At 37.6% G+C, this 12944-nt stretch overlaps 1 long non-coding RNA gene across 1 annotated transcript in view; it reads right to left on the reverse strand.

Annotated features, from left to right (window-relative positions):
- Positions 1-12641, reverse strand: part of LOC128199169 (uncharacterized) — a 37191-nt gene extending 24550 nt beyond the window's left edge. The window contains exon 1 of the long non-coding RNA XR_008251842.1: positions 12336-12641. This is a non-coding gene — a long non-coding RNA (uncharacterized LOC128199169). The remainder of the gene's footprint in view (positions 1-12335) is intronic.
- Positions 12642-12944: the final 303 nt, after the last annotated feature.

Genomic DNA, 12944 nt, shown 5'->3' on the forward strand with positions numbered 1-12944 from the left:
CGGACCAGTAGTTCCCGAGATTAACACGTTTAAGCAAACTCGAAAAACAAACTCTTCAGTTTTTTTAACATTAGTATAGACTATAGATAATAAGGTACCTAATTTGAATCTAAAACAAGAGCTCAAGAAAACAGAAAATATTATTCGATGCACATTATACTGGCGACAAGTTTAAAATTTATTCACGAGATGCTGGGCATATTTCAATGCATAGGAAATTATATGTTTTCCTTAGCTCCTGGCACCTTTGGAAATTCTATGAAACTTCTAGAAATTTGCTTTCGGAAACGAAGCATGATAACTTTGCAGTAGATCATTCTTTACAGCAATGCTAACTTATGTCAGCAGCGTGTACTTATAGCTTGGCAACTTCGTTCGTAACACTCCCGATGGTCCGCGCGGGCCGGGGGACGTGTAGCGATGAATGAAAAACGCACGACTGATGCACCTCACTTCCCCTAAGAAAAATGTTTTTGTGGTCAGGACATGTTAAACATAAACCACCTCTAATCATAATATAGTGATGTGGTAAAAGAAGCTGCCTCGTTGGTCCAGTGGTTTTCCCATGTGACTTCGGTTCACAAGGTCCAAGCTTCGAGTTCTGGGTATGACTCATAAATGCTAAGCTTTTCTTACTTTAGTAAAAATTCTCAGAGCAGAGATGGCTTGGTTGGAACACTTCCATGCCTCGGGCCCGGTCACTATCAGTAACCGCCGATAACAATCAAACATACCACCTTAACGTTGTGGCTCCAAGCTTCAAATACCTACTCTCTCCTTGTAAGCCATAGTTCTGGTTCTGTCATGGGTCCTTAAAATGATTATGATGTGTTAAAAGAATATTGAAAAAAATAGATAAACCTAACACTAAAACTAGTGCGCGAAAAAAACGTAAAGATCCGAAATGTCCGCAGTCCGCAGTCCGCCGGACTCGGTCAGCAAATATGCACAAAACTGTTTGCACAGGACGAAATTGGACTAGTGTTGTGTGTGACATAAAACCGTACTCGATTAGGTACAAGATAGTCGATAGATACAGGTTATGTACTGTATGGGCTATCTTGTACCGAATACATAGCACATATTTTACACTATATTTAACTAAAGATAGGTATTGCGTTACTTACACTGGATACTGTAAGCCTATATCATATTAGCTATTATTTATAGTTTCCATAAAAGCCATATTAGAAAAAAACGCCATCAAAACCCGATAGTGTACAATTCTCTAGAACGGCGATAAAGTTACTCTCCGTTTCCAATAGTAAATCACATTTTAATCTCCTCCGACATTCTCATTCGTCTCGGTCTCATTCTGGCGTAATTCAGGGACAAACATCCATCCATTCAAACTTTTATAGTATCAGTTAAAACTTATGATTGAAGCAAGCAACGATGACTTTACGAAGTTTGTACTCGACTAGATGGCATGACGTCACATCACTAACTCCCTCTGAATATTTCATGACCGGTCAGGTTGTTTGCGCGAAGAGGGTTAAGGTCTTAAGAGTCTCATTCTTTTGAGGGACGAGCCCTCCGGCGGGTGAACGAATTTACAGACCCTTATCCTCGACATCTACTTGCAATTTTATTTAATTTGTTATTTTTTGCGTTGGACTTATCTAAACGTATGTTTAGTTCAAAACAGCGAAAATCTTAGATAAAAAAGTCTTTTGTTATCGAGCTAAAACTATCCCAATACTTTAACATTTTACGCGTCGAATGTATAAGCACTGCTCAAGGATGCAGATTAGTGTGACATCTACTTAACCTATGGCTAAAGGATGAAGGAGGAATTCTTCTTACCAATTGTTACCTGGTAAGAAGATTCCTACCAGTATACCACTACCATCACTATTTACTCAGTACCTGTCTACGTTTGGTGTGGTTTTAATTACATTACACTCATACCGTTCGTTCCGATAGTACTTCTTTATTTTTTTTTCTTCTAATAATTACGAGACGTGATTTATGAAATCTTGTTCCAGAATTATGTATTGTGTTAATGAGGCGCCTGGGAGAGAATATACAAGAAAAAATAATAAAGCTCACCAATTCTCTTGACATTTTTCATTTGCACCAAATTTTCCTTAAAATACCAGGGGAAGGAAAATAGAGGCTCGTTAGAAACAATAAAATATATCCCGGAGTGTAACGAGCGGCGACGCGGCGGAATAATTGTGGAATTCGGCGTAATCTAGCGGAATTTAATAAATTCAGTGAATCAACTCTGCGACACCCGATAACGAGTATTGAGACGTTTGGGACGATTCGTTCCACCTTGCGCTCGCCGATAGTTCGTTTTTAATTCGAATTATACAGTACTAGCGGACGCCCGCGACTTCATTCGCCCTTAAATCTCCTCATTTCGGCCCTGTCGCAAAACTTACTGAGAGGAGAATGTAAGTCGCATTATCTAATAACTAGTAGACGGCCGCAACTTCGTTAGCGCGAAATTCAGTTTTTCATGAATCCCGTGGAAACCACGGATTTTTCCGAAATAAAAAATAGCCTACCTATAATTATGTTGCGCAATAATCTTCTCTAACCATTCTCATTTAAATCGGTTCAGCCGTTCAGTATAGCCCGGACAAACAGACAGACAAAACATTAAAAAAGTTTGATTGCATTTTAGTATTAGGTATGTACCAAAACAACTATAAGCACCTGGGGAAGCACAGTTATCTTGAAATCGCAGACAGAACTTAGTTGGCTACAATCTCACCTGCTGGTAATGATGATGCAATCTAAGATGGAAGCGGGAAGATGTAAACCGCTTTGTAACGTAACGCGTTACAGCGGCACTTTGTCTGGTGGGCGCTCACGATGAAACAACTTAGAGACTTAAATTAATTTAAGTTAACACTTCCGAGCGTCCCGAGACGAACGCGTATTTTTATTTAATTTACACGCAATCTAGGAACTGTGTAGTGTGTAATTAATAATATAATCCAACTAATATCATAAACGCGATAGTTTGTATGGATGTATGTTTGTTTCGATGTCTGTTACTCATTAACGCCGCTACTACTGAAGCGATTTGGCTGAAATTTGGTATGGAAATAGATTTTACTCTTTTTATTCCGGAAAAATCCATGATTTCCGCGAGATTTGTGAAAATCTGAATTTCACGCGAACGAAGCCGCGGGCGTCCGCTAGTGTGTTTGTAATATAAAAACCCCACTATTATACAGGTATTTAATAATAAAACTAGAGAGTCAAAGTGGAAAAGCCGTCAAATTCATTACAAATTTTTTGTGCGTAGGTCGTCGCAGGCGGAGGCTCGTCATTTCTCCTTTGACAATGTTGCCAGTAATTACAGCCCGCTTCATTTGCGCCGCGCCATCCACCTAAATGCCTTTTATTATTTTTGTATATTTTAATATATTTTCCGCAGAGTAAAAAATGCCTGGCCTTTTTGTATGATTTTAATGTTACAATAACCACCTGACTTGTTATAAATTGATCAAAGTAAACGAAGGAATGTAGGATACGAAAATATTGTTTCAATTTGTTTCTGTCCTGGTAGACTTTTCTGTTGTGTTATCGACCTTACGAGTATGTCTGCATATCTGAATGAATGAAATGACATTACTAAGCATTTCAAAAAAAAATCAAAAATCAAAAAATCAAAAATCATTTATTTCAAGTACCTAGTCTCAGTTTACAAGCACTTTTGACACGTCAGTTGACTATTTGTAAAGATTCTACCACCGGTTCGGAAGGCAGGTTCTGCTGAGAAGATACCGGCAAGAAACTCAACAGTTGCTCTTTTGAAAAAGTCATACAGTATTATAATTTACAATTGATAACAATTACTGTTTCTTATAGTACATTTCTTATAGTTTTACTTTTACTTCCTGTGTGAAGGTGGAAGCTGATCCAACGGCCTCCAAGCATCTTTATCATTAAGGAACTCATCAATGTTGTAGTACCCTCGACTAAGTAAATGTTTTTTAACACATTGCTTAAAGCTATGCATTGGCAGGTCCATCACAGTCTTGGGGATCTTATTATAGAAGAGTACACCCAAACCTACAAAAGATTTTTTTACTCTTTGGAGACGATATGCAGAAATAACTAACTTATGCCCGTGTCTAGTGAGACGTGGGTTTAAGTCTCCTTTTCGTTACAAAAACATAAAGATTTAATTATAATTCACTTGTCATACAGTCTTAGGTTTTAACTTGTCAAATGGACTTTTCAACATTTTTATTCAGATTATAGAATACATTATACTCGTATGAATGAGTATTGGCACAGAATACATATGTACAGTATTGATAAAATAATTGACTTGGCTATCGGCTCATAAACATGTAAAAAGTACGCTGTGTGAGGGGCAGTATCCTATCATATCCTATAAATCTGTATTTCTGTTAATTTTCACATATAATTCGACAGATTTGATGAATTTTCGTGAAGAAAAATTAATGGGACTTTTAGGCTACTTTTTGTCATGAAAATCTAAATACTCTAATACATACTCTTCTATAGAAGGGGAAGAATTTAGAATTACAACTTTGTATAAAAGACCTTTATTTTTAAGTTTCAAAATTGGTACAAGAACTATCAGATAAAATGTAAAATGTGATTGAAGAATATTTTTTATTATTAAAAAATAAAAAATAAGTTTTAAAGCATGAAATTATTTGATCATTGTACATGTTCCGTGGAGGCTCTACAACGAACCAACTTACAGCACAACAAATATTTTTACTGTGCTTGTAGGTACGAGTATATTCCGTCTTACATTTTTTGTACAAATGAAGCCAATAATTTGAACGTCCATATTTGATGGCTCCAATTAGGCGTCCAAATTGCCATCCCCCGTCCCGCGCCCTCCCCCGATCCCGGCCGGCTCGCAACCCGACACTGATTGGTTGCTACATTTTTATCATGCGTAATATTACACTCTGGGTTTATTTCATTTTTACATATTTTTCCTAGTTACAAGAATCATAGGTACTTGTTTAACTAGAAGAAACACTGTAGTACCGAATACGATGTACCTCAATGAACAAAAGGTCGTTGATGTTCCTAATCGTTTTACTTGTCTAACACCGCATTTTGTTTTGAATAGAAAGACCTAACACATTCGAGCTGGAATACTTAGGATTTATTACTTTGTACGAGTATACCTAATATGTACCTATAAGGCAAAGCATACGCTAACTTTACTGAGCTAGAAATACCAAAAATATCTCTCTCTCCATTAGAAGACAGAAAATGATTAGGAGCTAAATAGTTTACTACGATATTCAAGTATTAGTAAGTAATAACTTGTATACTGCGCATTAGAAGTCGTTATCGAAAGATACAAAGAACTGAAATGATGTCTTTCCACCCTCCCCATTTAGACGGCTTAAAATAAAACCCTGCCGAAGATTCCCATACATTTATCCCTTTTAATAGCGGTGCACGTCACGGGCCTGTCGCAGGGAGGAGCCCTGGGACTCTAATTATTCCGTCCCTTCACAATGCTCAAAAAACCATAAAACCGAATATAATTACATATATTTTACAACTGTTTAATAAAATTTTACATTGTAAAGGAGTTTTACGATGCGAGCGAGTCGTAAAGATTGTAATTGGTGATGAAACTGCGGCGAGCGACAATGACAACTGCGCTGAAGGTAATAAAGCATGGTTTGGCGAAGTGGGTGATGGATTTGGGCCGCGACCGCAACCGGCGAGTGCGAATGTGTCTTTGTTCAGTGTCGCATTGTTCGGTTGTAGCTGGAGCTGCGGCTGTGGACGCAGTCAATGCTGTTTGAAAATATATTTGGATATTAAATCCACGTATACACTATAAATTATAGTTTTTGTTGCTCACTAAACTTTTACTATAAATTAGCTTTTTCCGTGTCAAAAGTTTTATTAGCTTCTATTGGTCCTTTTTTTTATTTAACGGCCAGACATATCTTTCTCACCATTATGAGACTAGGTTTTAGCCTGACGCTATAGATTGGACACAATTTATAATGTAGTGAAATTACTCGTATATTGCTGCACGAACTACGTCTCATGTTCATTACTTATAAGTACCTAATAGTAGTAACTACAATTAAGTGAAGAAGTAGGGTGTATTAACTTACTTACTAGTAGATTGTCATGTTAAGTAGTAAGTCGTCACGTAAGTATTGTCATAGCTATGTTCTGTTCAGAAACACTCCACATGGTATATTCGCTAGAAGCACGTACTTTTTCGCCTAAGGCACAGTGTTAAGCCGTGCCTGTATTTTGACCGGCAACCGCAGTACACAGTACACAGTGCAGATAGATAGCGCGGCAGTCGCATTCTCCCGGTGGAACTTTGTGACAAAGCTCTACTACTACTTGGTGTTTTGCGGTGTGTGAACTTAACAAACACAGTATTTCGGTACAATATCAATGTTTCAAGTAATGTTTTAGCGTACAGATTTGGCTTCCTTACGACTTTATTATAGGTATGTATAGATTGTTTTCTTAAGACGTATAAACAGTCGTAAACTGTGCGTCCGTACGCAGCGTGTATAAATACGCGCGCTATTTGCGTACGCACGCGAAGACGGCGTGGCGCGCGCGTTTTGGGCCTCCTGTAGTTGCTATGGGATAGAAGCAGGCAGAGCTTCGCGGAAGTTCATTATGAACAATGAATAATTAACATAATATGCTTGTCTCCGCGAATAAAATATACTTAAATTCTAAAGAGAATTAAACCATCCACGTCCGAATAATTGCACGTAGAGGGTAACAAACCCTATGTATGTACAATTTTATTTGATAGTTCTACGTTTCTTAGCAGGAACATGTCCTTTCCTCCTTTTATTGTCGTATCTTAGTACTGAAAGAACATTTCTTCCTTCGCCGTTTGAGACACGTGATTTAATTTCTTAAAATGCACATATCTGAAAAGTTGGAGGTGCATGGCCTGGACTGGATTCGAACCTACACCGGAGGAAGAGGTCATATCCACTGGACTATCACGGCAATGTTACAGAAACAGCGAATTAAGTATTCGCTGTTTTGATTTTCTAAGCAAGGGCGTCCTATCTTAGACCTCATGGTTGCTGTTCATCAGGCATGATTGCAGTCAAGCGCAAACCCTTTATCTATAGAAAAACTTTCTTCCTAAACACAACACGTTTATACTTCTATGACGATTGGTCACACACCAGCGGTGTACCAGTGATCCGTCACTATTTGTGTACCAAGTTTCCCCAAATTAGGTATAAAATCTCGATTAAAATAAGATAACTACAAATGGTTTGATAATGATCTGTGAGAGAATACACACTGTCCGAGCTCGGTAAACAAAGCAAAACGAAGCCAAAACAAAGTGACGTCACAAGTGCTCGCTTACAGCGAAGTCATCAAAACATCTGGCAATCGGTCGCGTATGACAGATATATAGACATAGATCAGACTTACGTAAATCGTATGATACAATGTCATATTCTAGAATATCTTCAAAGCGTTGACGTCAGAGATTATAGAGATGGTGACAGGTGAGCAGATCTCTTGTTTGATAACTTGTGTGGCATTTTTTCATGATAATTTAATACTATAGATAGGTTACGTCCTACAAAATCACCGCATAAAGTGATCCCAATTTAGCTACACCGCTGAGCGCACACATGCACAATTTTGTCTTTAACTCCATTATATATTTATGTATATATAGTTTTACCACTTGCTGAACACACAATTCGACATTGTAGACGATATTTAGGTTAAACAACGTTCTTTGTTTAAGCGACTTAAGTCAATTTTCCACATTTGTCCACCTCAGTTTTGATACGCTAGTGCTCCATCTCTGGCACAAAATATCATTGCCTACCAAGATATTCATAAATTCATTACATCAATAGTTTTCATCTTCTTATTAGCCGATGGACGTCCACTCCTGGACATGGGCTCTTTTAAGGATTTCCAACCATCGAGTGGCTCCCGCGACCCGCTTGACGTCATCGGTCCACTGCAGGGCGTCGACCAACACTGTGCTTACCGATAGGTTTTTATTGTTAGTGGTGCTAGAACAATTTCCATACACTCTTCTTTACATTCGCATTTGTTCACAAATACATTACCGACATATTATTCTTTTCTTACGCGTAATCTGAATCCGCGCAATCGCGCATCGAAATGAATTCTCCACTGTTTAAGAAAATTAAAATGCCTGAGTTATCTAATAAAATTCTTGTGCCGTGGTGTTTGATATCAAACTCCTCTGAAACGGCTGGAACGATTTTTGTGAAATTTTGTATGCTTGTATGTATTCTGTGATGTCGGGTAGGTCTGAAAATCGGCAAACATCTGTTTTCCATACCCCTAAGTGAATAATTTATAAGACATTACAAAGTTTGTCGGGTCAGCTAGTTATTATATTCAGACCAGGAAGAGCAGCAACAGAAAAGTATTAGGTATTTCTGGTCCAACTACATCAACCCAAATCCCTTTGATTTCGTAGACTTTTATACCCAGGCAAAGTAGTAAGCGTATTTTGGTAAAACTTCGTAATAATATAAGTTGTTTAAACATTTTACAATCGTGTATAATGCTATCACGCTGGCGGCGTTATCAAGAATGTATTTACAATTATATCACTAATCAAACAGTTTCCTATATTTTAGTACATTTATGAAAAAACAATAACCCACATCTCTCAACCGACGAGACGAGGTAGTTACTCAAATATTAGATTATATTTATATTATATTGTATAATCGAAGTTTAAAATATTTTATTTTAGTGGGTTTATTATTTTTTAATTATTGATTTGTTTATTTAGTTCTATCAGTGCTCCCGTCTCACCCGTGCAGAAAATTCAGTGTTCCGGTGAAACACCGACTAACATAGTTCCTTAAAATAGATAATCTCACTGACGTGTTAATTCTCGGTTTGCCAATTGCCAAATCGCGCACAAATCTCTTGAGCTGTTGATGCGTAAGCGTAACGCAAACTATTGTTTTTGTCATGTTTTCAATTTCCTCAGAACGGCTTGTAAATCCGTTTGACATCATAATTATACCAAAAATAGGGTACTAATTTTGAATCAAAGTGAGATGTTTAATTATAGTACTTAATTTGTATGTTAAATTTGAGAATGAAGCATTTTTTTATTTGACATACTGCAAGTATTTTCCATTTGACTATTTTTTGATATTCCCCGTCAACTAGTTGGAAAACTGTTAGGAATGGGTACTGGGAGAGTAATAGACAATGGACGGAGTAGGAACCCTCTCTCTCTCGAGCTCAGGTTTAACTGTTGAGGCTTGTAAATTATAAACAAACGAGTTACATAATTGCAGATAAGCTATCGCACACGAGACCGTGCTGGGCAGTGCTATCTGCCGGTATGTGGTCGCGCAACTGACAAAAAACTGTTTATGTACCGTCCAAGGTTACCTAAATAATATATTTGCACAAAGTCGCGGAGACTACGTTTACTACATGTCGTCGCGACTTTTACTTCGTCATCGATATCGAAACGTCGACATCATTTGTCTAGCACATTCTAGGACTTCTACTAGTTTAGTAGGCTATACTAAAAGAATTTCGTGAAAACAATCTTTGTTCACCTGACTCAGTTTTCTTCATCCCCAGGAATGTTATTAAGGGTATTTTTAACATGGAGAAATCCTCACAGATAATAACTAGTAAGGCTACAGGGCCCAACTGCTAATCGAATAATTATTATTTTAATCGTAGTTCATGTAATGTAAACGACGTTTTAGATGTCTACACATGCACACACACGCAAGCGAGTTAGTGTGCGCTATCAACATGTGCGAATGCGAATACTTAACATAATATTAGTTATGTACTGTAACATAATATGATAACGTTTGTTGTTGTACAATAATATACCTTTATCAATATTGGCCTATTTGCGTCCACCGCCAACATAGTCAAATGGATGTATTAAAGTGCAAATTCTTGCTTAGGTACTACTTCCGAAACAATATAGATATTTTTAGTGGTATATCTCTGGTATTTAAAGTTTAAACAGGTAAGTAGGTAGTGTAATGTGATATCGTAATTATGGTATGGAAGGTTATTCTTTCATGGATTTATACGGTGAGTGTGATTGGAATTATTAGAAGGCGAAGCCAAAGGCGATCGTACCTAGACCATATCCTGGACATTCGTAATAAAGGCCATCTCAAAAGGACTATGTAAGGGAAATCACTGAATAGGTGGCGCAGCCGACGCCAGTGCTGTCCCAAATCTGCCCAGATTATTACCAAAAAAGTGATTTAGCGGACAGAAGTCGTAAACTGTAGAAACCTCTCCGCCCGACAACTTGCGGCAATAAAACTATAATAGCAGTCCGGATGCGCGCACAGCTAAAAGTTGCACAAAGAAATAAAATGTAGGGCTGGTCGTCGGTCGCTAGCTTCGCTTGTGGAGAGTCGCTGGTCGCTTGTGACACGTCGCAGGTAGGTATGGTGTCCGTCGTATGATGCAATTATACAGGGTGCTGGGGACCAGCACCATTATTTACCATTACTCTGGGATTTTATTCTTTACCGAAAATTAATTAAAAATGTTCAAAGAATATGTGTTCTAAAATTAATATTTTCGGAATAAATATTTTTTTTTTGTGAATGGGTCTTAAAATGTGTCCCATAGATGCATTCTTATAATAATATAAAGTGTGTGTTACGTGGATAGTCGAAATTATTTGAATTACTTTGTATGGAAACATAAAAAGTTTTTACTTATTAGTTAAAAAAATATTACTTACGCAGTTCGGCTCCTGCAAGTGAACTCGTCAACACCTTGAAGTTATGGGATATACTCCCGAGCACCCTGTATAGCGATACGTTATTACATTTTTAGTCATGGTTCATCATTTTATATGATGCTAATAAGAAGTCTTGATAAGATGTTTGGAGCTTAGAATGATGTATATGACTCTGTTATTTTAATTCGTTCGTTATTAACCCATAAACGGCCCACTAATGAGCTCGAGTCTTCTCTCAGAATGAGAGGGGTTAGGCCATTAGTCCACCACGCTGGCCCAATGTGGATTGGCAGACTGCACACACGCAGATAATTAAGAAAATTCTCTGGTATGCAAGTTTCCTCACGATGTTTTTCCTTCACCGTTTGAGAGACGGGATATTTAATTTCTTAAAATGCACATAACTGAAAAGTTGGAGGTGCATGCTCCAGGCCAGATTCGAACCCACACTCTCCGGAATCGGAGACAGAGGTCATATCCACTGGGCTATCACGGCTCTCTGTTATTTTACCATTACTATATCCTGATGTTCATGACAATATTATCGTGTTCTTCGAGGCACAGAGGTATAACGCCAAGTTCTCAACTCCAGGCAGTTGTAGATCATTCCTTGGATAACAAAACTCATTACCTATTTCAAAACCCAACACAGGACTTAAACTATTTGATCCAAAGCTACATACGCTAAGCACTGCTCCGTTGCAGCAGGTAGATAGAGTGGATTTATGGTTATCATTATTATATTTCAAAACAGAGGAGCGATACCTCATTAGATACAGCAAAGGTATAAAGCAATTTAGCAATGTGTAACTCCGGCAATTATTGCACGACTGCGGTCGAGCCGAGCTGTCATTACGTGCCATTTGTACTAATCTGAGCCAACTGCAGTACACTTAATACATTACATTTACTTAAAGTATATTTAAATTGATTAACCATATCCGTAACGCAAACGACCGCAATTTTATAAATCTACTTTATAATTAGTTATTTGCGAAATTTATTGTACGTATTTTATTGTAAAGCCTGTACGTTACAAGTGAACATATTAGTCAACTATTTTACTTCTGATAATCAAGATGGTATAAAATAGTTGACTAATATGTTCACTTGTAACTTGTAGATTGTGTCAATTGTGTAATGTCAAGGTTTTTTAAACATGTCAATCATTAAAAATTGTCAATCATTATAAAATCCAACGTTATAAGCAACGATCTCTACCTACTAATAAATAGTTGTATTTTTATTTCTCTCTTTTTGAAATTTTGAAGTCAATTTTAATTTTTAATTACGCTTTCAGTAACTTATAGCAGATGGAACAAGCACATGATATGTTGTATGTGGAAATAATTGCCTGCAACACGTCCTACAAGGCATATACTAGTACTAGCCACGACTTCGGCCGCCCTTAGGACCTCCTTATCCCGGCCCTGTCGCAAAATCCGTTCTTACCGGATGTCTACTAACTATAAACTACATCCCTGCCAAATTTCATCTTTCTAAGTCCAGATCTTAGAGATTTCGTGATGAGTAGCTTTTATATGTTTAGATGTGCATACATTATTGTGTACAAAAATGTAATAAGTATCTCCGACAACCATACCCCACTGGTCACAGTAATGCTGCTTGGCGGCATCAGCATGGTGGCAGTGCTTCCTCGGACGAGCTCAGTTACGAAGTGTTCTCTTATTATTCTTATACCGTTTCCTACTCCCAGCCGCCAGTCTCTCTGACATGAGTCGTGTTGGAGTCGTCAGATCAGTGTCAGTCGAAATGCAAGAGGTCATCGCCCCCCGGCGCGAGCGAGCGTCGCCGCGGGGCGGCGCGTACTCTGCGCTTACATAGCAACACCGGCGCACAGACTGCGGGGAGGATAGACGGGGCAATTAACAAGATCTTACTTAAAAAATCTACATGGGAAATATGTTTATTGAACTACCGTATTTCTAACAAACGGCGCCTTGCCATCTCAACTTTTAAATAAATAAGCAATGTAAGTTGTTTGATTTGATTTGACTACGTTCAACATTGTTAGTAGTTGCTTGTAGTAACTTACTGTACAGGAAAATCGTTGTTTTTAAAACGAAAATTGTTATAACGAAATATTGTTTATAGGTAGTACTTTTTTTTTTGTTCGAGTTTGGATTTTAAAATATTAAAAAATCATTTTTTTTATTTCTATTGTACGACACTATGTAGATACTTAATTCAT

The sequence above is a fragment of the Bicyclus anynana genome, chromosome 19 (genome assembly GCF_947172395.1).
Source record: "Bicyclus anynana chromosome 19, ilBicAnyn1.1, whole genome shotgun sequence".
Classification (NCBI taxonomy): Eukaryota; Metazoa; Arthropoda; class Insecta; order Lepidoptera; family Nymphalidae; genus Bicyclus; species Bicyclus anynana.